Consider the following 25,289-nt stretch of genomic DNA (forward strand, 5'->3'; position numbering starts at 1 on the left):
TCTATAAGCTGGAGAAGGCAAGGCAATGGATTCTGCCCAGAGCCTCCAGACAGGAATGCACCCTACCGACAATTTGATCTTAGCCATGGGAGACCTGTGTGGGACTTCCAATATGCAGGACCTTAAGATAATAAATCTGTGTTGTTCTAAGTCCCTGCAATGGTGGTAATTTGTGACAGCAGTAGAAAACTGATACAGTGTCCAGTGCCCCTGGTGCAGAGGACACACACTAACCATCTGTTGAAGGGATACACTTATTCCTGTCTCATGTCTGTGCTAGGAAATGATTTGACATGTATTCCTATCATAAACACTGATATGCTTATAAGGCATTTATCATCAGCTATCTATCATCGTGTCATTGCTGAACGGTAAGTAATTATTGACTCCTCAAAGCACTGCAGATAGAGTCTGCTCTGGGACGTTCATTTTCCTTTTGTTTCTCTGCTCCATTTTCATTTCATAAATTATTTTTACTAGCCTCTTCCCAGGACACCATTTGAAATGTTATTGTGTAATACTTCATCTCTCCCCAGACTTAGAGATTTACCAGAAAATTGCCTTTCCCTCTCCCCTCCATTTCTACTCTGCGTCTTAATTGTGCAAAATGGAATTCGTTGATTTTTGAAGTTGCCTCTTCTATTCTAAATCCATTTGTCTCTGCTCTTCTCCATTGCCAAATGGGAGTGTTTTTCTATCCTTCTGGAAGTTTTTCCTGACCTCTTTTCCCTGATGCCCAGAGGAGAATCACTAGTACCATCCCCTGTGTATTTTTGGAGATCAGTTGTAATGATGTTTCTTAATTTTGCTTTGGCTTAAGAAAGACTAGGGTTCCCCCGGAGACAGAATCTGATCTTACTTGGAGCTGTCTGGATGTTAATGGTTCCTTCCTGTTTCCCATGAAATTGGCTCTTGTAACAGCAAAAGACAGGTTGGAACACCTCTCCTCTGCTATGGACCAGAATGCAGGTGTCCTGAAGGGGCCCTTAACTCCTGGGACAGCTACAGTCAGGCACCTGTGAGCAGTTACCAAGATGAAAAAGCTGCTCTCGGGGCGCCTGGGTGGCTCAGTCGGTGAAGCGTCTGCCTTGGCTCAGGTCATGATCCCAGGATCCTGGGATGGAGCCCGGCATCCCTCTCTAGCCATGGAATTTGAGTGGGTATGATGGGGGTCCCCTTCAGGCCTGGACACGACAACCCCGGCATGCTCTCCCGTGTTCTTCTCCCTGGCAGGCTGGCTAGACTGGACATGAGCCCCAGGGTGACCTCAGAAGCCAAGTGCTGCACAGGGCGCAGCCGCGCTGCGTGGAGGAAGGTGGTCCTGCGGTCCACTTCCCCTGCCCAGGACTGTCACGCGAACAAGCAATAAACATCCCCTGCGTTGCCTTAGCACAATAGTTAGCATTACCCTAACGAGTATATTAGGCAAGACATTTTGAGATCGTATTAAGTGACATGTGAAATTTTTAATAGTTTTGTGTTAGTTTCCATGTTTCACAAGAAAATAAAACTGGCACACCAAAATCATGATTTCATGCATGTTATTATTTAGGGCATGGCTAAAGTAGGTATTTAAGTTCAAAAAGGGATAGCGTGGGGAAATAAAATGTAATAGTGGTTATTGGTAGCGCCGCATCTGGCCAAGAACGGCTGCTCGGAGCTGCGCCTGGCGGGCAGGGGCTCTCGGGGTGCCTGTGTCTGCACTTTGGGGGACACATACCAGATTGTTTCTTCAGCTCTATGTCCTTAGGTTAGGTAACACATTTGGACACTTTCAGGGGTTCAGGTTTTTATTGCTTTTTTTTCTTGATATGTAGGCCCTTTGCCGTGATTTTTCACTTACCGATAAAAAATGAATATAAAAGAGCAAATACCTTCTCTTTATTTCCCCCCAAGGGAGCTGCAGAGGTGGAACTCCCTGACTTGCCAGTTTCCCCACCTCCCTCTTGGACCTCAGGTACAGCTTTGAGTTGTATTCTTTGCTGTCACTGTCAGTAGGACACGTCACTGTCCCTGTGGGCAAGGCCTGCATGTTCCTCCCCCTGCTTCATCCCCCCTCCCCTCCCCCATTCCCTCCCACATAGGCACTGGCTCTCACGGATTTATATATGTCCTTAAATTTATATGTATCCTTGGAAATATTTAATATTATTTTCTGTGTTTTGATTTACCTAAATGTTATGATGTCATAAATCCTGTGGGGTTTCTTACCTTTTTCTTCAGTGCGGCTTCTTTGCCATCTCTTTTGGCGCCAAATGGGCACCTAATTCGCTGCTGGTCTCTTCAGCATACCATTCCATCCCATGTCTTTCTATAGTTCTCTTATCCATCTCCCCAGGTCATAGGTGTTGCAGAGCTGCATGTCCTTTAGTTACACGCGATCTAGAACAAGAAAGACCCTGATCTCTGCCGGAAAGAGAAGCCCAACCTTTATGGAAAAGTACAAGGGAGCCACATAATAGTGTGTACAGAAACAACAGTGTGTGAGGTTGGGGCCCCTTAGGATGGTGGAGATCATGGAACTAAGAACGACTTGAAGATAATGGAGTTTTCAAAGATCCGAGTGGGTAAAGAAAATGTTTGATGTAGATACCATTTTTTAAAAGTATAATTTTATCCATTTCTCAATGGCATGAATGAAATGATGTGCGTACTTATATGTGATATGCACCAAAACTTAACATGCAGATTTCAAACTGAAACATCTCCTGGAACCAGGCAAGGAACCACAATCATAGAAGTGGTCTGTGCGAGGCAGTAGGGAGGGGTAGGGACTGAGGCAAACCAGAAGCACATGACCTGTTTAGGGGAGGCGGCCACTGTCTGGCTCTGGCTAAGTCTTGCCAGGTGGGAGTGTGGGCCCAGGGTAGTCAGATCTTTTGGTTTTTCAAGAGAAACTGGAAATTCCTACATTCATGGGAAATCTCCTTTTATAATCCTCTTGCCAGCAAAAAATAAACATATTCATGGCATAGATGCAGCCCAGGGACGCTAGTTTCTCTCCTGAGCTGGGGAGGAAATTTCTACTTTGGACTAAGCTAGGATCCCTAAGAACTTCAGAACATGGTTTTCTGACCCAGTTAAGTAAATGGATGGGCTTCGGAGGACGAAGAATTCCTGTGTGAGGAGGTCTCGAGTGTTGGCACTCAGATCCGGCTACTCAGAGTGAAGGGGAGAGCATCGTGGTGAGACTGTTGATGATGTGGCCACGGCTGTCTGCTCAGAAGGGGGACTCTTCATAGTCTGGCAGTCAGAAGTGTTTGTTATCCAGCTGGACATGTAAACAGTGGGCACAGATGAAGTCCCTGAGAATAAAGACTCCATGGGTGTTGGGGCGCGCCCACCCTCGCATCTCCGTAGCACCTGTGGCCTGTCCACACCTGGATCAAAGGACCGGGGGCTCCCCATCCAGCTGTGTTGCCCTGTGGTTTCCTCTAGAGCTCTGAGAAATGCTCCCCAAGCAGCCTGGTGCTCCTTATGTCTTTGTGGAAATGCAAAGAAAAAAACTCACCGTGAGCAAGACTCACTTCTTCTTGCCTTCACTTATTTACCTGTACAGTGTAAATAACAACCTGCCTTAATTTGGGTCCCTCCTGAAGCAGATCCTGAGACAAGCATTTAAGTGCAGGTGGCTTACTGGGGAGTTAATATCAGAAAGCACAAGTGAGGAAGTGGGCAACAAAGGGACAGGGAACGGAGATGAACCTATAGGCCATGTTAATGAACCGGTCACTCTGTGGGCACCAGAGGCTCCATCCCTTGGGGACCTTCTGCAGCACCTCTGAACACCATGTCGGTAGAGGACATGGAGGCTGTGGCATTTGTCTTTGGATCCTCCCTCCCTTTGGTTGAGGGCTGTCCATGGGAGGGATGATGGTTTGATGTTAAATCTCTCACTTTTCTGGGTTGTACCTGCTTGCAATGGAGCCACCTCCCATGGGCGCAGATTTTAAGAGGTGCTTGCAGCAGTGAGCTGTCCTCATGCTGGAAACTGTCCCCCGCAGCTGCAGGTGAGCTCAGGTGAGCCAAAGAGCTATGGGGTGGGCATCAGCAACACCTGTCTGCTCTACAGCTCCAGGAGAACCTGAACCTGACTGCTGTGATGAGTAGACCAAACGTGATCGTCTGGGACAAAGTGGGACTGGATGGTGTGCTTTGCTCCTTGTGATGAGATTCTGTCTCCACCTCCAGGTTTTCATCTCTGCCTTTTGTTTCTTTCTTGTCTCCTCTGTATTCTCGCAGATGACCTGGCATCCTCCAGAGTGTTCTTGTGGAGGTCTGCAATCATTTCAATGGGCTTCTGGGGCCACAGGAACTACCCTGGTTCTTTGGCCAAGACCAGAGTACTCTTGGGGGGAGGATCTGGAGTATTCTCTAAAGGCCTATTTGTAGGCATCAATACGGGCACATACTTGGTACATGCAGCTAGCACACCCACCATTTAGCCATTTGAGTATTACCTTAAGCTTCCCTGATATGGAGCAGCTCCCAATTCTACTGAAACACTAGAGGTTGAATTAGTTGGGTTGAAAGGGTTGCTTGCAGGAACACAGTTTAGAAGGCAAGATGTCCTGGCCAACCACATCATTAGGTATTTAACACGTGATGCCATTTATTCTTGGCAACAACCCTGGGCAGGTATTCCCTCCTTTTTACCAGCGAATACATTATATGTCTGAGTGGTAGCAAAAACAATGAGTGCGGGCATTTCACAAGAGTTCAGGATACGTTTCCTGGGATTGTCAGAGTTCGTTCCTTAAGACAAATGGATTGAATCTTAAAATGTGGTTTCTGATCGGTTGGTGGTAGCTGCATGGAGAGCTGTGCTGCATGGTTTTGGAAATTGAGATGAGTTGGGTTCTGAACACCTGCCGTCGCCATGTGAGCGAGACAAAACAATATCTGTGTCAAGTTTCTGCTTCTCAGTTGTAATTCTTTTTTTTTTTTTTTTTTTTTTTTTTTTTAAAGAATTTATTTATTTATTTGACAGAGAGAGACACAGCCTGAGAGGGAACACAAGCAGGGGAGTGGGAGAGGGAGAAGCAGGCTTCCCGCGGAGCAAGGAGCCCGATATGGGACTCGATCCCAGGACCCTGGGATCATGACCTGAGCCGAAGGCAGACGCTCAACGACTGAGCCACCCAGGCGCCCCTCAGTTGTAATTCTTAGTTATAATCCCAGCAGCATGAGTCAGTGCTCCAGACAGTGGTTAACATGATTTGAAAATGAAAATATTTCACAAGAAATTGAAAGCCTGAAAACTTGTCTACGCCCTAAAGTCTATCATTCAAAATCAAACCGTCCCATATCAAATTTCTTTCATTTGAAAATTTCTGTTTGCCCAGTCTGCTTCTCCAAGCTCAGAAATAAGGAAGGGCATTATTTTTGTGAGCTAGTAATTGTAGGCTCTGGGGTTAAGCCCTCCGTAAATTCAGAGTTTAGCTTGACTGTATTTCAGCTGTGCCCTGGATCAGACAACAGATGCTCCTCAGTAAAATGGCAGAAATGGGGTTTTGTAGAAATGAACATAAGGGAGATAAGAAAGAATGGCAGGTATTAAAACAGTAGAAGCAGTTAGAAAAGTAGAAAGCATAAATAAAAATGTTTTATTTATAATTTTATTTATAATTTATTTATATAGAAGTACGTTTAAATTTATAAATATAAAATATTACTTACGTTTATAAATATAAAACATAAATAGTAGAAACAGAAATGTAGAAAAACCAAAACAGCAAAACTTTTGGCTTGTATTTGTGAACCTTTTCCAGGAAGTTCTTATTTTCTAGATCTCACAGAATGAGCCTCTTGCTTCAATTATGGGCTGAAGTCAATGGGAGGTTGAAAGCTGAGCCCAGTTGTTTAGAAAAGCCAAGAGTGCTGATTTTACTTTGCAGTCTGGAGAAGTCAGTCAGCCCTGTGCTCTGGCTGGGGAACAAGGTAAACCCCTGGACGTCAGATTTCACACTGAGGCCGTCATTTCGGGAGCAGAAGTGTCCAGGACTGGGGTCTGTGGTCCATCTGGTACGGATGGTGAAGTCTCTGGGTTGATGGACAGGGCCCACTAGAGGGGGTGGGGGATGCCCCATGTCCACAGGCTTTGAGTGACACTCAGGGCTCTTGACAAGAGTGAAAACATTTGTAAGGACAACTATTTTATGTTAATTGAGTGGGTCATTTACTTGTTATTCAACAGGGAGTTACTGAGTCCTTTCACATCAGGCTCAGGCGCTGTGCTAAGTGTTGGGATTCATTAGGGAGTAAAATAGATGCATTCCTGCCCTCCTGGAGGTTACCCTTTGAATAGGAAAAAAAACAAAACAAACCAAGGAAGAAATGCCTGGGCCATTTTCAGCCATGGTGGAAGTGACTGCGGGGGTGGGAGTGTGTGGGAAGCAGGGCTGAGCGGAAGGATACCCTCTGCGCAGGAGGCAGAGCTGAAGCAGGGAGATGATTTAAAGCTGGCAATGGGAAGAACAGGGAGCCAGATGAAAAACATGTGGCAAGTTTGCAAATCAGTTATAAGAAAAACTCGTGCATTTGGATAACTCCAGGGAATATTATGGAGGTGGCAGCCCTTGGAGACAGCCGACTGAGCTTGTAACCCACGTTGGCCACTTAGTCTCTGTGGTCTTGGAAAAATGACAGTCTCTCAGAGCCTCATTTTGTAATTGTGGGGAGTCAGGAGAGGTAACGAGGCAGGTTCTTAACCTAGTCCCTGGAGGTGCGGCTCTCAGCTTTGGATGCTCATTGGAACACCCAGGAAGCCTTTCAACACCCCGCTGGGGCCAGGGCCAATTACAGCAGAATGTTTACGGGCAGGACCCAGGCACCAGGGATGGTGCACGCTCCCCAGGTGATTCCAACATGCCGTGGGGCCTGAAAACATCTGGTTGAGCACGTGGTGTTCACTCTACAGCACGGAAGCATCTCTACCTAGTATTGGAAAAATCTGGAAATGAGCGAATCTTCCCAAATCCTAAATTCTGCTTCATCTCTCAGTCCCTCCTGACTCCTGGTCAGCTGATCCATTGGGGCTCCAGTTTGAAGTACTGTGTTCACATTGGGAATTTCTGAGAAAACTTTTTAATGAAGTGTAATACACACACCTATCTTTAAGTGCACAGATTGAAGAATTGTCAGAGAGAACACACCTGTGGAACCAGCACCCAGGCCAAGAATCAGGGCATGATCATCCCCCCAGGAGGCCTTGGCAGTTACCATCTCCATCCCACCCTGTTGCCAAGGTTTCTCCATGTTGTAGCCAGTGTCAGAATTCTCTTCCCTCTTAAGGCTGAATAATACTCCGTTGGATATACACACCACATTTAGTTTGTCCATTTATCTGTTGAGAGACACTTGGGTTGCTTCAGCTTCTTGGCTATTATGAATAATGCTGCTGTGAATATGGGTATGCAAAACTTTTTTTTTTTTCAGACGTGGATTTTGAGCATTGTCAGGCAGAAACAAAAATGATCAAGCTGAGAGGCTGTTAACTTCTGTGCTGATATTATGTTTCAAGTTTTAATGATATTTTTCAAATATTTATTGGGATCACATTTTTGCAAAATATAAAACAAGAACTGCAGATTGGTTGGTGTTGAGTATGTCTGTCTGAGCCCTGAAAATGGGGTGTGTGTGTGTGTGTATTTATTTAGTGAATGTATTTTTTTCCCACTTACAAAAATGTATTAGCTTAGGCTGTCATAACAAAATACCATAGGCTGGGTGGCTTAAGCAAAAGACATTTATTTTTCTCACAATTTTGGACGCTGGGAAGTCCAAGATCAAGCAGCTAATTTGGTTCCTGGTGAGAGCATTCTTCCTGGCTTGTGGATGGCTGCTTTCTTGTGTGCTCACATGGCAGAGGGAGTGAGCTCTGGTGTCTCTTCCTCTTCTTATAAGGACACCAGCCCTATTGGATCAGGGCCCCACCCTTACCAACTCAGTTAACCTTTGTTCCCTCCTCATAGGCCCTATCTCCAAATATAGTCACACTAGGGGTTAGGGCTTCAACATATGAATATTTTTTTGAGGGGGACATAATTCAGTTCATAGCAAAAGGTAATAAAGGCTTTTCATAAAAACCTAAACATTGCAGAAATAAATCATGTGGAAAGTGAAAACCCCTTGTATTTCTATCCTCCATATAAAACCACTGCTGATAGTTGGTGTATGTTCTTCCAAATATTATTTATGTGTGTGTACTAATAGTTTTTGGAAATATGAACTTAAATACTGATCATCAATGTGGTTTTTAACAACTATTTTACTGTGACTTCCCAGGGAGAGGGAAGTCTGAAGTCTGCATTTCCTGCAAGAATCAAAGACTAGTGCCACAGCTGGGGTCACAGGAGACTCAGCCAGAAGAAAGCCCTGAGTGAATCCAAACATAGCAGCAGTCATGGGAAAAAGAGTCTGAGGCAGAGAGGCTAATGCACACATCAGCTGAGATTCTGCTTTCTTGAAATTTCTAGGCTTGCTCCGCTGTTTTCTTTCAGAAGTCATCGTTGATCTGATGACACATTTTCTGATGCTGACCTCTCTTCTGCTCAGGAGCAGGCATATGATAGACTTACACAACACCCACTTAAAGGACCCAGTTTTGCCCAAAAAGCACTTATAAACCAAGACCCACTGACAAGGAAGAGTTCCCTTAAGGACTCTGCCTCATTTCACAGATGCACCTGGATGTGATCTTCCCACCTGTCCTGCCTTGTTTTAATACATTTTGTTCTGTGGTTTGCCTGTCCATATTGATGGCCTATTCAGGTATACAGGTGCTTCTCATTTTTTATGGTAGTTATGGCTTATAAAGTTGCTCTGAATTAGCAAATACTGAACCATTGTTCCTAAAGGAAATATAGGGTTAGGTTCCTGTGAGCCTCTGGTCATGAGAATTTTGTCAACCAATTAATACATAACTTTGTTTTATGTGCGTTTATTTTTAAAGAAAACTATGTAATATATACTGTTGATTAAGTAACACTCAATCACTTTACCCCATGCCTGAAGGCAGCTTTTATCTGCCACGTGTATTTTCTCTGTAAGGCACATCACCACCTTCTTGCCCTTAGGAATGCTTGTTGGTGCTTCAGCACTAGCACATTTTCAATAATGAAATCACCAACAAAAAGCACAAAAATGTAAAAAAGTAGCATTAAATAGGCCACAGTGAGAACTGCAACAATGGGGCAGAGGGGAGCCTGGTATGACCTCAGCTAGGAACATGCATGTCAGGTTACTTAAATTTTTGGCTGCTTTGTCCATGCCTGGCATAATCACAAGAGTGCTGCAATGATTTGGGGGTGACAAATAAATTTTAGCAAGTAGGTGAATTCACAAATAGGAATCTGCAAATGAGTCTTGCAATGTATCTCCAGCCTGGGGTTGGGGAGACCTTTGAAAAGTCTCTCATACCAGCGTCAGCTACTTTGAAAAGTAGCATGTGTGCACAAATAGCCCTGGCCTCAGAGGTGGCGGTGACCTGGGAATCAGGCTGGCTCTGCCCCCAGTTAGCTGAGTGATTGATAAGGAAAATCTGTGTCCTAAGATGGCCGACCAAGCCAGCGAGAGAGTCCCAGTCCTTGCTCGGGACTCTTCCGGGTTCTTCTCCTTGCTCTGCTTCCCTCGCGCACCAATCCAGGTCCTTCTCCCTGCCCCGCTTCGCGCATGCACCAAAAGTGCCAAGTATGCAGAAGTAGAAGTGTATAAATTGCCCCCTTTGTTTGTGCTTGGGGCTCAGACCTTTGGAGACCGCTCTCTTCTGAGCCCGCCAGCGTTAAATAAACCTCCTATCCTCCAAGATCTCCGGGTGCCCCTTGGTTCTTCCTTTGGGCGATCCAGTCCAGGTTCCATAACATTTGGCTCCCCGACTGGGAAACCCAACTGCACTGGCCCATTGTTGCCACCGGTTTGGGGCAATGGCGAGGTGGTGGTGGAACGAGGGATCGTAACGGAGAAGGTGCACCCTGCCTAATTTTTGGCAGTCTCCCACCCCGGTCGCCTCGGGCTGGCCCTGCTCCGCTGTTCCCGTCAGACTCAAGGAGACTTGGCAGGTGAGGACCTGGTCCTGACTTCGGATTCCAGTAAGGGCTGGGGCCCCCAGGACCATCCCACATTGGGGTGGAAGGGGAGCCTGATCACCTCCCAGAGACCTCTTAGAGGTCTCACAGGTAGGGATTCCCAGGGAGGTAATGTAATAACTTCTGGAGTGTGAATGTGTGAGTGAATGTGCAGTCCGACCTGACAACCACCAGGCGAACTGATCCTATGGCTCCACGGGCGGGCACCCTTAAAGTCCCCAGAAGCCTACGGAGTCTGAGTGGGCCTGTCTGCCATTGAGTGGTGAACAGCATACAGTCTATGGCAGCATCGGAATAATTTCCAATTGTAAGTCACAACACTGAGACCACGGCTAAGCCTCAGCTAAGCTCCTTTGGGACACAGCCAGACGGGCATCTGATTGGTCTCCTTATCTCAGGAGGCACCCCCCCTTTGTCTATCTCTGCGCCACTGAACACAGGGACATCACCATGGGGTCAGGGCAGAGTAAACCTACGGTTCTAGAGACCATGATCAAAAATTTCAAGAAGGGGTTTCGGGAGACTATGGAGTCAGGATGAACCCCGGCAAGTTGAGAACCCTATATGAATTGGAATGGCCCACCTTTGATGTTGGGTGGCCTTCAGAAGGGACATTGGATGTCCCGTGATTCGTCGAGTATGGTGAGTCATAACAGGAGAACCAGGACACCCTGACCAGTTTCCGTACATTGACTCCTGGCTAGGAATCGCTCAGACCCTTCCCCTCTGGGTGCGATTCACTTGTAATAGCCAGGGACAGGCCAGAGTCTTAATCGCTTCATCCAAGCAATCTAAAGAAAATCAGCAAAAGCTTCAGTCTCCATAAATCTTAGCTGGAGATCCTGAGGACGAACCAAACCTGCCCCCGCCGTACGTACCCCCAAGACCGCCTACACCTGGCCCTTCAGCTCCAGACACTCCACTGCCATTGGTTTCATTGGTGCCCCCAGGCCCAAAAGATCCACTTTCTCCAGGACCAGCAGCCAGGCTGTGCCTCAGGCCAGGTGCAAGCACCCTCCAAATGCTGGTATGAGAGACGCGGGAACCCGAGAGGCACGATGAAGATGGGACAGTCCAACCTGGCCGTTCCATGATGTATTATCAGCCCTTCTCCACCACTGACCTCCTCAACTGGAAACATAACACCCCATCCTACTCTGAGAAACCACAGGCTATGGTAGACCTCATAGAATCCCTCTTCCAGACTCATCATCCAACCTGGGAAGACTGCCAACAGTTACTCCGCACCCTGTTTAACACAGAGGAAAGGAGAATAATGAAAGGTGCACAGCAGTACCTGGAAGAGCACACACCAGCAGGAGTCATCAACCCTGCTACCTGGGCTAATACAGCCGCACCCGAAGAGTGCCCAGCGTGGGACTTCACCACAACTGAGGGACAGGCCCACATCCGCCGGTACCAAGAGGCCCTCCTCTGGGGAATCCGGGCAGGAGCTAAGAAACCCATGAACATGACTAAGGTATCCTCGGTCACTCAACAACCAGGGGAGTCCCCCAGGGACTACTACGAAAGACTATGGAAAGCCTACAGGATATACACTCCATTTGACCCTGAGGCACAGGAAAGCCAACAGATGGTAAACACCTCCTTCATGGCTCAGGCTGCCCCAGACATCAGAAAAAAACTTCAGAAACTAGAGGGTTTTGCCGGGATGAACATCACCCAATAGAGATTGCCAATAAGGTCTACATGAACAGGGAGGTCACAGCCGAATGGGAAGCTGACAAAAAGATGAAAAAGAAAGCCTCCTCGCTGCCACCCTAAAAGAAAAGGACAACACAAAGATGGGGAGACCCCAACCACCAAAAGGGGGGAAGCCCAGACCCCCCTTGGCAAGAGATCAATGTGCCTACTGTAAAGAGAAAGGGCATTGGAAAAATGAATGTCCCAACCGGGGAAAGGCTCGAAAGCCCAGCTGCTACAAGGAAGAACCTCAAGAGGAAGACCTCATAGGCCTTGTGGAAATGGACTCAGACTGAGGGGGACCGGGCTCTTTCCTCCTTGGCCCCCATGAGCCCACGGTCAGAATGAAGGTGGGGGGCCAACCAGTGACTTTTATGGTTGATACTGGGGCCAAGCACTCTATTGTCCCCTCCCCAGTGGTCCCTTTCAGTGAAAGGACTGCGACCATCCTTGGGGCCACTGGGACATGGGCGATACAACAGCCCTTTTGCCAGGCTCGCCAGTGTGAACTCGGGGGCCACAGGGTCCGACATAAACTCCTTTATCTGCCTGATTGCCCCATCCCTCTCCTGGGCCGAGACATACTCTCCAAGCTTAGGGCTCAGATAACCTTTGAGCCCACCGGACAAACTAGCCTCCGACTGAACCCAAGGCAAGAGGAGACAGGGTCTCTAATACTAGCAATTATCATGCCAAGGGAAAAAGAATGGAGGCTATTCTGTGCCCAGGCCCAACCGAGCAGCCCGCCAGAGTTCAGACTCGCCTTCCCTTCAGTATGGGCCGAAAACAACCCACCTGGACTAGCCCGGAATCGGGCCCCTATCATTATTGAACTGATCCCAGGAGCCCAACCTCAGAAGCAAAGGCAATACCCCCTTCCACAAGAAGCTAAGATTGGCATCTAAGAACATCTGACCAAACTCAAAGAAGCAGGTAACTAGTCAAGTGCCAGTCGGCCTGGAATACCCCACTCCTGCCAGTCAAGAAGACAGGAGGGGGATACCGACCAGTTCAAGACCTGCGGACCATCAACAAGGTGACCATCTCTCTGCACCCAGTGGTCCTGAATCCATACACCTTCCTCGGCCAAATCCCAGGGTCAGCCAGATGGTTCACCTGCCTAGATTTGAAGGATGCTTTATTCTCATCAAGGAGGCAGACAGAATTACTCTGGGGCAAGAACTTAACATCAAGGTCTCTCATGCAGTTATGTCCCTCATGAACACACAGGGACACCGCTTCCTTTCTAACTCTCAGCTAGCACAATACCAAGGGCTCCTCTGCGAAAACCCATGGGTCACCCTCGAAACAGTAAGGACATTAAATCCAGCAACCTTTCTCCCCACAGAAGAGGGGAAACAAGACCATGATGGCTCCGAGGTGACTGATGAAGTCTACGTGAGCCGTCCAGATCTGTGGGATCAAGCCATAAAGAATCCAGAACTCTCACTGTTCAGCGATGGCAGCAGTTACCTACGAGAGGGTGCCTGGAAAGCAGGTTATGCAGCAACCACAACCACTGAAGTCTTAGAAGCTAAGGCATTACCAGCTGGATGGTCAGCTCAACGGGCTGAATTATATGCCTTAGTCTGAGCCCTCACCCTTGGTGAAGGCAAGTGAGTCAACATCTATACTGACTCTCGGTACGCCTTTGCTACTGTACATATACATGGGGCCATCTACAAGGAAAGGGGCCTCCTAACTGCAGCAGGAAAAGCTATCAAGAACAAGGAGGAGATACTGAGACTCCTCGAAGCCATCTGGCTTCCAAAGGAAGTAGCAATCCTGCACTGTAAGGGACACCAGAAAGGAGACGACCCCATAGCGAGGGGAAATCATCTGGCAGATGAGGTAGCCAAGACCGCAGCCAGTGAGGACATGGACAGAGCCCCTTCCCTCACCATGGCCCTAACACCCCCGGAAGAAGTCCCTCCACCCAGTTACACTAAGAAGGAAAAGGAATGGGCCATGGCTGAGGAGCCACCCTGACTGAAAAGGGACGGTGGATGATGCCAGATGGGTGCATCTTTGTTCCAACAGCGACTGGAGGGCATCTAGTCAAGGAACACCACCGACTCACTCATCTGGGGAAAACTGCATTAGAGCCCTTCTCAAGAAGCACTACTACATCAGTCAGCTGCCAGCACTATGCCGAGCACCGAGTGAACAATGCCTAACATGTGCTAAAAATAATGCTCGGTCTGCACCATGGCCCTGCCAGGTGTCCAGAGGATGGGAGCAACCCCCTTCGAAGATCTAGAGATAGACTTCACAGATGTGCAGCCGAGCAGGGGGTTCAGATATCTCCTAGTAATAGTATGCACATAGTCTGGGTGGGTCGAAGCCTTCCTGACTAGGACAGAGCGAAGTCGGGAAGTAGCTAAAGTCCTCTTGCGGGAGATTGTGCCCCGGTTCGGCCTGCCATTGACAATCCATAGTGACAATAGACCCGCATTTGTGGCAGTCATTGTACAGGTCTTGACCAAATCTCTCAAGATCACCTGGAGACTCCACACCACTTACTGGCCCCAAAGTTCAGGGAAAGTAGAGCGAATGAATCACACCCTCAAGGGAACCTTAGCAAAGTTTTGTCAGGGGACTAACCTCCCATGGCTGGATCTGCTACCCCTAGCTCTCCTGAATGCTCACTGCATGCCCGGGACATCAGGTTTCTCCCCATTCGAATTAATATATGGACGGCCTCCTCCGTGCCTGGGGAGCCTTCCAGGAAACTTGCATCAGGTTGGAGATAAAGGGATAAAGGAGCGGCTTCAGGCCCTGGGGGCCACTCTACATAAATTACAAAAGTACACCATCGAGAGGGCCCCAATCTCCTTAGGGTCTCAGGTGCACTCCTTCCAGACAGGGGACTCAGTTTAGGTCAAAGATTGGAAGAAAGACCCCCTCAAACCGCAGTGGACAGGGCCCCACACTGTTGTTCTGACCACCCCTACTGCCCTCAAGGTCTCAGGTGTCACTTTGTGGGTCCACCACTCCAGAGTGAAGAAAGCTCATCATTCAGATGAGGAGCCGTGCCAGTGGAGAGTCCAGCCAGACTTCATGAACCCACTGCAGCTTCACCTTTGGAGAGACCCCACCAACTAATGGACGCCAGCTCACCTTGGTCCCTGGCTCATTTCCCTCATCTTGGGAGTTGGACTCTACGCTGTTGCCCCTCCTGACTGGACTTTGCCCCAGAGACTTAGTATTGTCATTGCTTATTGGGTGTCCCTAGGGTGTATTACTGCACTCAGTTGTCCACAGGTTTCATCCACTGACGGGTTAGCCATAATGGCTCTCTCTACCTAAGGTCATAGATTCCACTTTTATTGGCCCTCTGCTGTCTATCCTGGGCGCATTTCACCATGGTTTTCCTGGCCACAGTCAGTCCTGGACTTCTGCTACCTGGTGTGCTGATCCTCCTCACTGCTTCTAGCTTCCCCGGCCCGGCAAAGGGGGCAAACTCTCATATCACTGTTACTGGCAAATGGACTTTCCAGCTTATCCCCCTCAATCCCACACCAGTGCCCCCACTGACTTCTTCCATCTAGGATGGGCACACACCAAAGGTTAATCTCCATTTTGATGGATGCCAGCTTCTTGATACCTCCTGGGGACCTCATAGATGGTGTTCCTACCATGGCCCTCACTCTGGTTACTGGCTGGTAGATATATACATCTGTGGGGGCCCTATGCCTCAACAGCCAAACACCTGCCCTCAGTTTTGCTCGCAAGCCTGGGGATGTGAGTCATGGGTGGCGACTTGGCCGGGAATGGAACAATGGTCCACCAGGTGGCGCCTCAAACAGCGCAGTGACATCCAGATTTCCTTGTCATGCAAGGCCGCCCCGTCCTCTTGCCCTAACAATCACTGTATACCGCTCAACTTCTCAGTCTTAGAACCCAATGCCACATCATGGGCTACAAGAATCATTCTCCTGTTGGGCCAATACCACCCTATGGGGACCGACCCCATGGCCAAATTTATGATTAAGTCCATGTTCACTCCAAGCCTTACAGTCAACCCCAGAGTCAGACAGAAAATAACTTGCCCTGGTGCATCCCTGGGTCCCCCATCCACACGTAGCAAGCATCTATAGCTCAACTGTTAGGTATGATTAATGCCTCCCACCAGGCATGATTAATGCCTCCCACCAAGCACTTAACCATTTGAATCCACCCCTAGCGTCTGACTGCTGGATCTGTATGAAGCCCAGTCCCGTCCAATACCTAGGTGTCATCCTTAACCGATCTACTATGTCACCTCCCACCTCCACACCAGGTACCTCACATTATCCCTTTCTGGCTCCGGTACCGCTGTATGGCAACTCTTCCTCTCCCATCACAGGCCACAGTCGGGTCTGTGCGCCTAACAACACTTTTCTAGCTTGTGATCAAGGTGTATACATCTTCATCACCCCGTGCAATCAATCATGCACGCTTGTCAGTCTCTTACCTGATCCTTCAGTCCTCCCCAGGATCGATGCCCCACTCACATGGAGACCTCCTAGCCGCCCTCAAAGCTCCCCCACAGCCATCCCTCTTATTGTTAGCTTGCTGGCCACAGCAGGTGTTGCCCTCAGCGCCACTGGTGTCCGGATGTCTCAGGTTCAGTACCAGGGGTTAACTCAACAACTCATGGCAGATTTTTCTGCCCTCAATCAGTTGGTCTTGGCCCTGCAGCGCCAACTCGATTCACTGGCCTCAGTGGTCCTCCAGAACAGATGTGGGCTCGACTTGCTCATGGCCGCATGGGGGGGGCTCTGCCTTTTCCTACAGGAGGAATGTTGTTTCTATGCTAATGAGTCGGTGGTAGTCCAATAAACTCTGACGCAATTACAGGAACGAGTACATCACCAATGGGAAACACTCCAGCGGACAACTTGGTGGGGTACCCTTTCACAATGGTTCCTTTTGTTCATTCCCCTCGTCGGCCCCCTCCTATTGCTTCTCCTCATAGTGGCATTTGGTCCTTGTATTCTTAGTGCCCTTACTAGGTTTATCACTACTCAAATTGCTAAAATCAGACTCCAGTTACGCCTTACTATCACCCCTTAGAAGATGAAGATGATGCCCTCTAAACTAGGTGTTTAAAGGGGCATCAAAGGGGGAAATGATAAGGAAAATCTGTGTCCTAAGATGGCTGACCGAGCCAGCGAGAGAGTCCCAGTCCTTGCTTGGGGCTCTTCCGGGTCCTTCTCCCGGCCCCGCTTCGTGCACACGCCAAAAGTGCCAAGTATGTGGAAGTAGAAGTGTATAAATTGCCCCCTTTGTTTGTGCTCAGGCCTCAGACCTTTGGAGACCACTCCCCTCTGAGCCCGCTGACATTAAATAAACCTCCTACCCTCCAAGATCTCCGGTTGCCACTTGGTTCTTCTGTTGGGTGATCCAGTCCAGGTTCCGTAACATGATGATGGGCAAACCCCATGTCTACTATGAACCTTTGTGTCCTCCTTTATAAGCAAGGGTTTTGACTTCAGTTACATCCAAGATCCTTTTTGCCTCTGAAGTTTGGTAACTCTGAGTTCTACTCTCAGGTAGAAGCCAAATGTGTATAATGTGAATCACTATGTTCACCTGCTGCTTTGAGTTAAAGAAATAATCACCTTTCTGTCCATGCCAACCCTGTAGCATTGTGTTTTCTCACATCAAGATCTTGGGCTTCAAAATAAAGTGCAGAAAAAGCTTTTCATACCTTGACTTGTAAAGAAATATCCCAGATTGCAACTGCATCAAGAGCAAGGTGACAAACAAGACTTTATCACATAGAAAGAACATGCAGTTCTAGAGCCCAGGGTGCCTTTTCCAAGAGAAGGAGCAATTGAAGGTGTTTTTAGTATGACTTCAGGTTAACATATAGAGATGAGTAATCTGGTTAACTTGTCATAGTGGAATTTATGTAATTTTGCTCAGCGGGTGAAATGATAAAATAACCTGACAATGTTTTAGAAGGAAGATATCCAAGAGTAGAACTACAACGCCATGTTTATTGCGAAGTAAAATGATTTGTTAGGGGAATTAATAAACACCCAGCATGTCGATATTCAGCCAATAATTTTTAATTAGAGTGGGACATGTTGTCATAACACAGGTTTATTAGATCATCAGTTGATTAAATAAAATATTATGCAGTAGAAATTTCCACTTTTCCTTCTCATAGCTATGAGGAAAGGTGCCAAGGATGGGCTAGAGGGGAAGGTGATCCTTCCAGGTAGGCAGGTGAGAAAGCCACCAAGGAACATCCTGCAACTCATGCTTTCTACCATGTTTTTAATTAACTTGGTCCAGTTCCCGTTGAAAGGTGAAGAAACTCCATAATGTATTAGAGTGCTTTATTTTTCTTCTCAGATCAGAACCCCATTTGTCACTGCCAGATAAGAAGTGAAAAGGTCATCTTCTCACTTTGAAATTTCTGAATCATTTAATAGCTAATTTGTACTGCTAATTACTACCTTTCTCTTCTGTAATCATTTTGAATTATTGTCCTCCTGCTATTATTAATGGGTGGGGGGGGACAATAAAACATGGCTCCAAGTTCCAATTGGTTAGCCTGGCAACTGAGCCACTTCAAAGTGACTGGCAGAGAAGAATTTGCCATCTAGCTCAGCTTTGCTGGGTTGGTGACAAAAAATCAACAGCTGAAACGTTATTTGCATTTCCCCAGTCTGGAACTACTTTTCATTAATATTTCATGTGGAGACTCTTTTTTTGGCTGAGCACCAGCAATAATGAAGTTAAGCACACTTCCCCTGCTATTCTAATTGCTTTTGTGGTCCCCAGATATATCTGGAACACCTGTAGGCTTAATCAACTATCCACAGACCTTCCAGAATCAGCTCACCAGCCACGTGGCCAGAGTGCTTAGGAGAAATCTTGGTCAAAAGCTGAGAACTAATTAGATGACACCCTGGGAAGAATTTCAATGTTATGTTTCCGGAATGAAGTTTCTGTGAACATAGCCATGTTGGCCTGGCTTTTAAGGCATGTTAGTGAAATTTTCTGGATTGACTTTAGATAGACAATCATGTTGGTAGGATGTAACGGGTACCAGAAAGTTTTTCCTGTCCCAGATTTCTCCTAAGTAATAGCTAGAGAGTCTAGATTCATTCTTTAAAATCCAAGGGCTCTTTTGGTTCTTGAAATGCCCTATTGTTGAGAAGATATCACCAGGAAGCCCAGCATCTTAAACATTTATCAACTCCCACCTCATCAGGGTTTTGAGTTTGGATAGGGGTGGGGTGGCCTGTGAAGGGGAAACAGTTGAGAACAAACTTATCTTGCTCTGTAATTTTGCCCAGAGTAAACCCCTTCTCATAACATTTGATGGGGTTACTGTAATTTTTTTTAAGTGATGCACTTTCTACATTATATAAATTCATTGATTTTATTCAGATAGACTGAGGAGGCTACTGCTAGGTATAAGTGGAAGAAATGGTGTAGATCTGCCAGGTGGAGGTTAGAAAGTGTAGAATTTGAGAAGTAGTTTGGAGTGCTTTAGAAGTGATGACTGAAGGGTTAACATGGTATCAGGTTCGTTTGCTATGGGATAGAAGTGACAGCAGCAGAGAGCATAATATCTTCATTTTCCAGCATTAATGATTACCATCTGTCAGCTGCAGAGAGACCTCATAGCATTGTGGAATAAGTATAGGGTTTGAGATAATAAATATAATAGCTATCACTTACTATGCTATTGCTTCTGAGCTGTTGCTGTGCTCAGTTCTTTACATGCATTATCTCATTCCCCCGCTCTGATGGAGGTACCATCATGATTCCATCCTATAGATGAGGTACTTAACTAAATTCTACATGGTCACATGGCTAGGAAATGGCAGAGTTCCTGGATTCAAATTTCAGACTCCAGTTTGTCTCCAGAGCCCACATTCCTGAACATTATGCGGCTATTTTGAGGGACCCAGGAAGTTCTTTCTCTGGGTAACAGGAAAAGGAATAGTCATATTGTAAGTAATAAAAAGAAGGCTTTTGTGGATTAGAAAAACCAAAAAATATTGAGGAATAAAGGGCCTGAATTTGTTGCTGCTGTGACTACAGGTCTTCCAAGTATCCAACTTCAGTCTCCCTTGTGCCTCTAGGGACCCTGCCCCCCATCAATGAGCATTCTCCATCCTATTCTCCATCTGGCTAACCCATGGAGTTCAGTCCCACTGCTCAGAGAGACCCCCAACAGTAGGGCTAAGTTATTGAAGTAAGAGAAGGACACACTAATAGGAGCCCCTTCTACTCAGTCTTCCAGTGTGTTACTCCCACAACATGATCCAGTCCCGGGTCTGTGTGTGGTGTGCTGGGAAGAGTCTAGCTCCATGGGTGAAGGCCTTCAAAAGCAGAACTGCTATATCTCACTTCTTTTAAAACATTAATTAACTTTTTAGAGAAGTTTTAGATTTATAGGAAAATGGAGCTGAAAGTATGGAGTTTCCATATCACCTTCCCCAACACTGCCCCAGTCTTCCTTACTAGTCACATCTTGTGTTAGCCTGGTACATATATCAATATATTACCAATGTTGCTATATTATTAACTAAAGTATGTAGTTGATGTTAGGGCTCGCTCTGTTTTGTAGTTCTAGGGGTTTTGACAAATGTAAAATAACACCTATCAAAATGGATATTCCAGTATCATACGGAACAGTCTCACTGCCTTAAAAATCCCTTGTGCTCCCCTATTCATTGTTCCTTCCTTCTCTCAAACCCCTGGCAACCACTGATCTTTTTACTGTCTGCAGTTTTGTCTTTTCCAGAATGTCATATAATTGGAATCATATAGTATGTAGCCTTTTCAAACTGGTTTCTTTGACTTAGCAATACACATTTTAAGGTTCCTTCATGTGTTTTTGTGGCTTGGCAGCTTATTTCTTTTTATCACTAAATAATATTCCATTGTATGGGTATATCACAGTTTGTCCATTTACCTATTGAAGGACATCTTTGTTGCATGGCAATTATGAATTAGGCTGCTATAAACATTTGAGTGCAGGTTTTTGTGTGCACCTAAGTTTCAACTCATTTGGACAAATACCAATGAGCAAGACAGCTGGATTATATGGTAAGAGTATGTATAGCTTTGTGAAAACTGCCAACCTGTTTTCCAAACCATCTGTATCATTTTGCATTCCCAGCCACAATGAATGAGAGTTCCTGTTACTCTGCATTCTTGCCAGCATCTGGTGTGGCCAGTGTGTTGGATTTTAGTCATTCTAATTAGCATGTAGCTGCATCTTATTTTGGTTTTAATTTGAAACTCCCTGATGACACAGGATATGGAGCATCTTTTCATATCTTTATTTGCCATCTGTATGTCTTTTTTGGAGAGATGTCCAGATCTTTTGCCCATTTTTTAACTGTTTATTTTCATTTTCTTAGTTTTGAATTTTAAGAGTTCTTTGTATATTTTTGATGCCAGTCCTTTATCAGGTGTGTGCTTTGCACGTATCTTCCCCAGTCTCTGGTTTGTCTTTTCATTCTTTCAGTGGTCCTACTTTTTATTTTATTTTTTTTTAAAGATTTTATTTATTTATTTGAGAGAGAGAGAGCACAAGCGGGTGCTGGGGGAGAAGGTACAGAGGGAGAGGGAGAAGCAGGCTTCCTGCTGATCCCAGGATCCTGGGATCATGACCTGAGCGGAAGGCAGATGCTTAACCACCTGAGCCACCTAGGTGCCCTGCAATAGTCCTACTTTTTAAAGATACTTAAAGGTTTGTCTGTCTGGGTGAAATATCTAGTAATTGCTTTCAAAAAAGCACTGACTTTTTTTTTTTTTTTTTACTCTTTATGGCTGTGTGTCATTTTATTTTTTCTTCCAAAATTTTATTTAAATTCTAGTTAGTTAACATATAGGGTAATGTTGGTTTCAGGAGTAGAATTTAGTGATTCATCACTTACATATAACACCCAGTGTTCATCGTAACAAGTGCCCTCCTTAAGACCCATTCCCCATCTAGCCCATTTAGCCCACCCCCCACCCACCTCCCCCCCCATCAACCCTCAGCTTGTTCTCTATCATTAAGGGTCTCTTATGGTTTGCTTCCCTCTCTCAAGAAAGCACTGACTTTAACATTCTTTTTCTCCACACTCTCCTTGGCAGAGCTGTGTCTGTTTTGAGATTTCTAGTAGGTGTTGTATTTCATAAGCAATATTGTGATCAGTTTCTCGTATGCAGAAGGGGAATCTAGGAGTTCAAATTAACGGATCCAACACTTACTGAGTGAACTTCTGCAGTGAGTGCTGTTCCCAGGAGGGCGCTGGGCAATGGTGGTGAGCAAGGCAGGCAGAGTCCTTGTCTTGGGGAACTCAGAGTCACGTGGGAGACATGGTAAATCCATTGCAGCCTGATGTGGAGAGGAAAATGGAAGGGGAAGGGGTTCCATGGGTGCACAGAGCATGGACCCCTGACCCAGCCCAGAGGTTCAGAAAAGATTTTGCACAAGAGGTGAAGGACTGAGATCCGTGGAACAAGCCAGAGTTTAGGCAGGGCAAAGGGTGGGGGAAGGGTGTTCAATGAGGAAACTGCCAAGCCCACTGGACAGCAGGTGCTTCTAGATTGTTTTAGATGTTTCAGGCTAGAGAGGTCATTAGGTTTTTGGAAACTAGGGAAGGTGATGGAATTCACCTTAAATTTCCCTTAAGTTTCTTTAAAAATTCTAATTTGGGATTCTTTAGGGATCATCCTAAATCAGTGGTTCTCTTTTTTTTTTTTTTTTAAAGATTTTATTTATTTATTTGAGAGAGAGAGACTGAGAGAGAGAGAGCACATGAGAGGGGGGAGGGTCGGGAGGGTCAGAGGGAGAAGCAGACTCCCTGCCGAGCAGGGAGCCCGATGCGGGACTCGATCCAGGGACTCCAGGATCATGACCTGAGCCGAAGGCAGTCGCTTAACCAACTGAGCCACCCAGGCACCCAAAATCAGTGGTTCTCTTGACCAGCCTACATTTTGGGATCCCCTGGGAAATGTGTAAAAATTACCCATGCCAGGCCCCATGCCAGCCTGCTTGAATCAGTCTCTGGGGGTGGAGTCTAGATCTTGGCATTTATTCAAAACTCCCAGGAGAGTCCAATGCATAGTCAGCGTTGGAAATCATTGTCCTGAAGGGAGGGGTCTTTGCAGGACACACTACTTCTATTTTTGTGATAACCTTGTGCTTTTAAATTCAGGCAGGCTCTGTATCTGTATGTGTATACACAGATGCACACAGACATATGTTTCTGGATATACAAACCAAATGTGCTGAACAGGGTGTATTTGCATGCTAGATGAGAATGTATCCTGCAGATGAGAATGCACCACACTTCCTTGTTTTCTTTGCTAGAGCTCATAGCCAAATCTGCACTTAGAATTAGGTACGCTGCAGGGCTCATGCTTGCAGCTCACCTGTATTTTGACAGCTTGCCTACTCTGGCCTGGGCCTTCTGTTCTCGTTTATATTTTCTCTGGTCCTGGCTTTTGTTTTTGTTTTACTTTATTTTAAAATTTTTCCCAAGGGCGCCTGAGTGGCTCAGTTGGTTGAGCGACTGCCTTCGGCTCAGGTCATGATCCTGGAGTCCCGGGATCGAGTCCCGCATCGGGCTCCCTGCTCGGCAGGGAGTCTGCTTCTCCCTCTGACCCTCCTCCCTCTCATGCTCTCTGTCTCTCATTCTCTCTCTCGCAAAAAAAAAAAAAAATTTTCCCAAAACTAGATTTGGTATTATATTGTGCTGTAAATCCATTTCAAATCATTTATGGAATGAGGTTGGAGATGAGTAAGTAAATAGAATAAGTTTAACAGCATCATGCCGGGCTCCTGGTAATGACTTAATAAATGTTTATGATTGAATCGATGTGAAAAAATTCTTGAGGAGTTTCCGAAGTTAGGAAGGTATGAGGCAGCTGGAAGCCCAGCCACCTGTCATCACACCCCCTTTGCAAATGTGTTAAGGAAGCCCTGGCCCTGCGTTTGACCTAGAATGACCAAAACCCACAGGTACTGGAGGAGAAGGCTAATGAGAAATCTCTTCTAGCTGAAGCTCCACGCCCACCATCTGGGGAGAGAGACCAGCGAGACAGTGAAATGCTTTTGCCTGGGGGCAAAATCTCAACCTGGCCTTTGCAGGAATTTCTAATGGAAACCTTTCTGCTGATGCCAGTTTCCAATAGCTGCCTCTCCACCAGCCTGGAGCTCTGGGGCTCCTGCAGAGGCTGACACTTTCAAATTGATTGGTGACTTGGAATTTTGGCTTGTTCAAAGACCAGGGTGCACTGCTGTGACTGGAGTCCAGGCCTGGACAGGGTCCCAAGGAGCAACACGTGGGTTGTGGACCAGGTGACGAGAATCTGTGCCCAGGACAGGTGGGCATATGGGGTTCACATGGGGTTACTTTTGAACATAAAAGAAGGGGTATGATGATCAGCGATGTGTGGAAAACAGGCTTGATCATGTGACCGTTCTGTGAAGGCCATGAATGCCCCTGGAAGATAATTTTGGCTTGATGAGCCATTGTCTGTACAAACCCACCACTTTCTGACAGGTCCTCACCTACACTGCACGTGTGTTTAGGGACTATGCCTCAATGCCTAGTCTCAGAGGGGCACCTGGGTGTGTCTAGGTGGGCAAGATGTGCTCCTACTCTTGAGGAGAGGAGTGCGTGTGTATTCATGGCCACGCCTCAGGATAGCACAATGACAGACTGAAGGTGTGCACAGAGGAGGATAATCAACTTTTTTTTTAGTGCAATGGAATAAAATACATGTTCCAAAATTTTAATATTTTAAAATTGCACAAGTCACAAATACATTTTTATTGCAAAAACTTATACAGTGGTATTGAGAGTACAAACTGGAAATCTGGACTTCACCTTCCCTCCCCTTCTCCAATCTCAGACCCCTCCTGAGGGGTTTGGTGTGAGGACTTCTGATCCTTTTCTCTGGGTTTAAAGGTGGGAGATAGTTCTGTGGTGGAGTGTGTAGACTCTAGAGTCAGGCCAGCCAGGTTCAAATTCTCGGCCTCTGCCATTTGCCAGTGATGTGACCTCAACTTACCACTGTCTCAGTTTTCTCATCTGTAAAGTGGGGAAATAACATACTTTCCTCATAAGATTGTTGCAATTGCTAAATGAGAGAGAACAGGTAAAATACTTATGAAGAGCTGAATACAATGGTGGCTATGGTTATTGTTACAGAAAATTTCCAGGTGAGTTTATGGGACCCTGAGTTGGGGGAGTGGGAGAGGAGAGGAGGGCAGGACTTGAGACATGCCGAATCTGTGGAATTGAGTGATGTAGCTACCATTCAGGTGTGTGGGTGTGGGGGTAGTTTGGTCGCCATGCTGTTGTCTTTTTTAACACAGGGAACACAGGAGCAGACTGGGAGTAAGCAGAAGGGAAAGGGATGGAGTCAGGGAATTTGGTTTCAGACATTGTGAGTTGGATATACCTGAGATGGCCAGGTAGAAAGTTCTAGAAGGGAGTTAAATATTCAGATCTGAAGGCCAGCAGAGGGTTGGGTCTGGAA

The 25,289-nt window shown here is 46.5% G+C and overlaps 1 long non-coding RNA gene across 1 annotated transcript in view; it reads left to right on the top strand.

Moving 5' to 3' along the window:
* LOC135364809 (uncharacterized) overlaps positions 1-25,289 on the top strand; it is a 261,232-nt gene that overhangs the window by 152,306 nt on the left and 83,637 nt on the right. The window lies entirely within an intron of this gene.

This window comes from Mirounga angustirostris, unplaced genomic scaffold, assembly GCF_029215605.1.
Source record: "Mirounga angustirostris isolate CCGP_5_RB_7025 unplaced genomic scaffold, mMirAng1.0.hap1 SCAF_6, whole genome shotgun sequence".
Taxonomy (NCBI): domain Eukaryota; kingdom Metazoa; phylum Chordata; class Mammalia; order Carnivora; family Phocidae; genus Mirounga; species Mirounga angustirostris.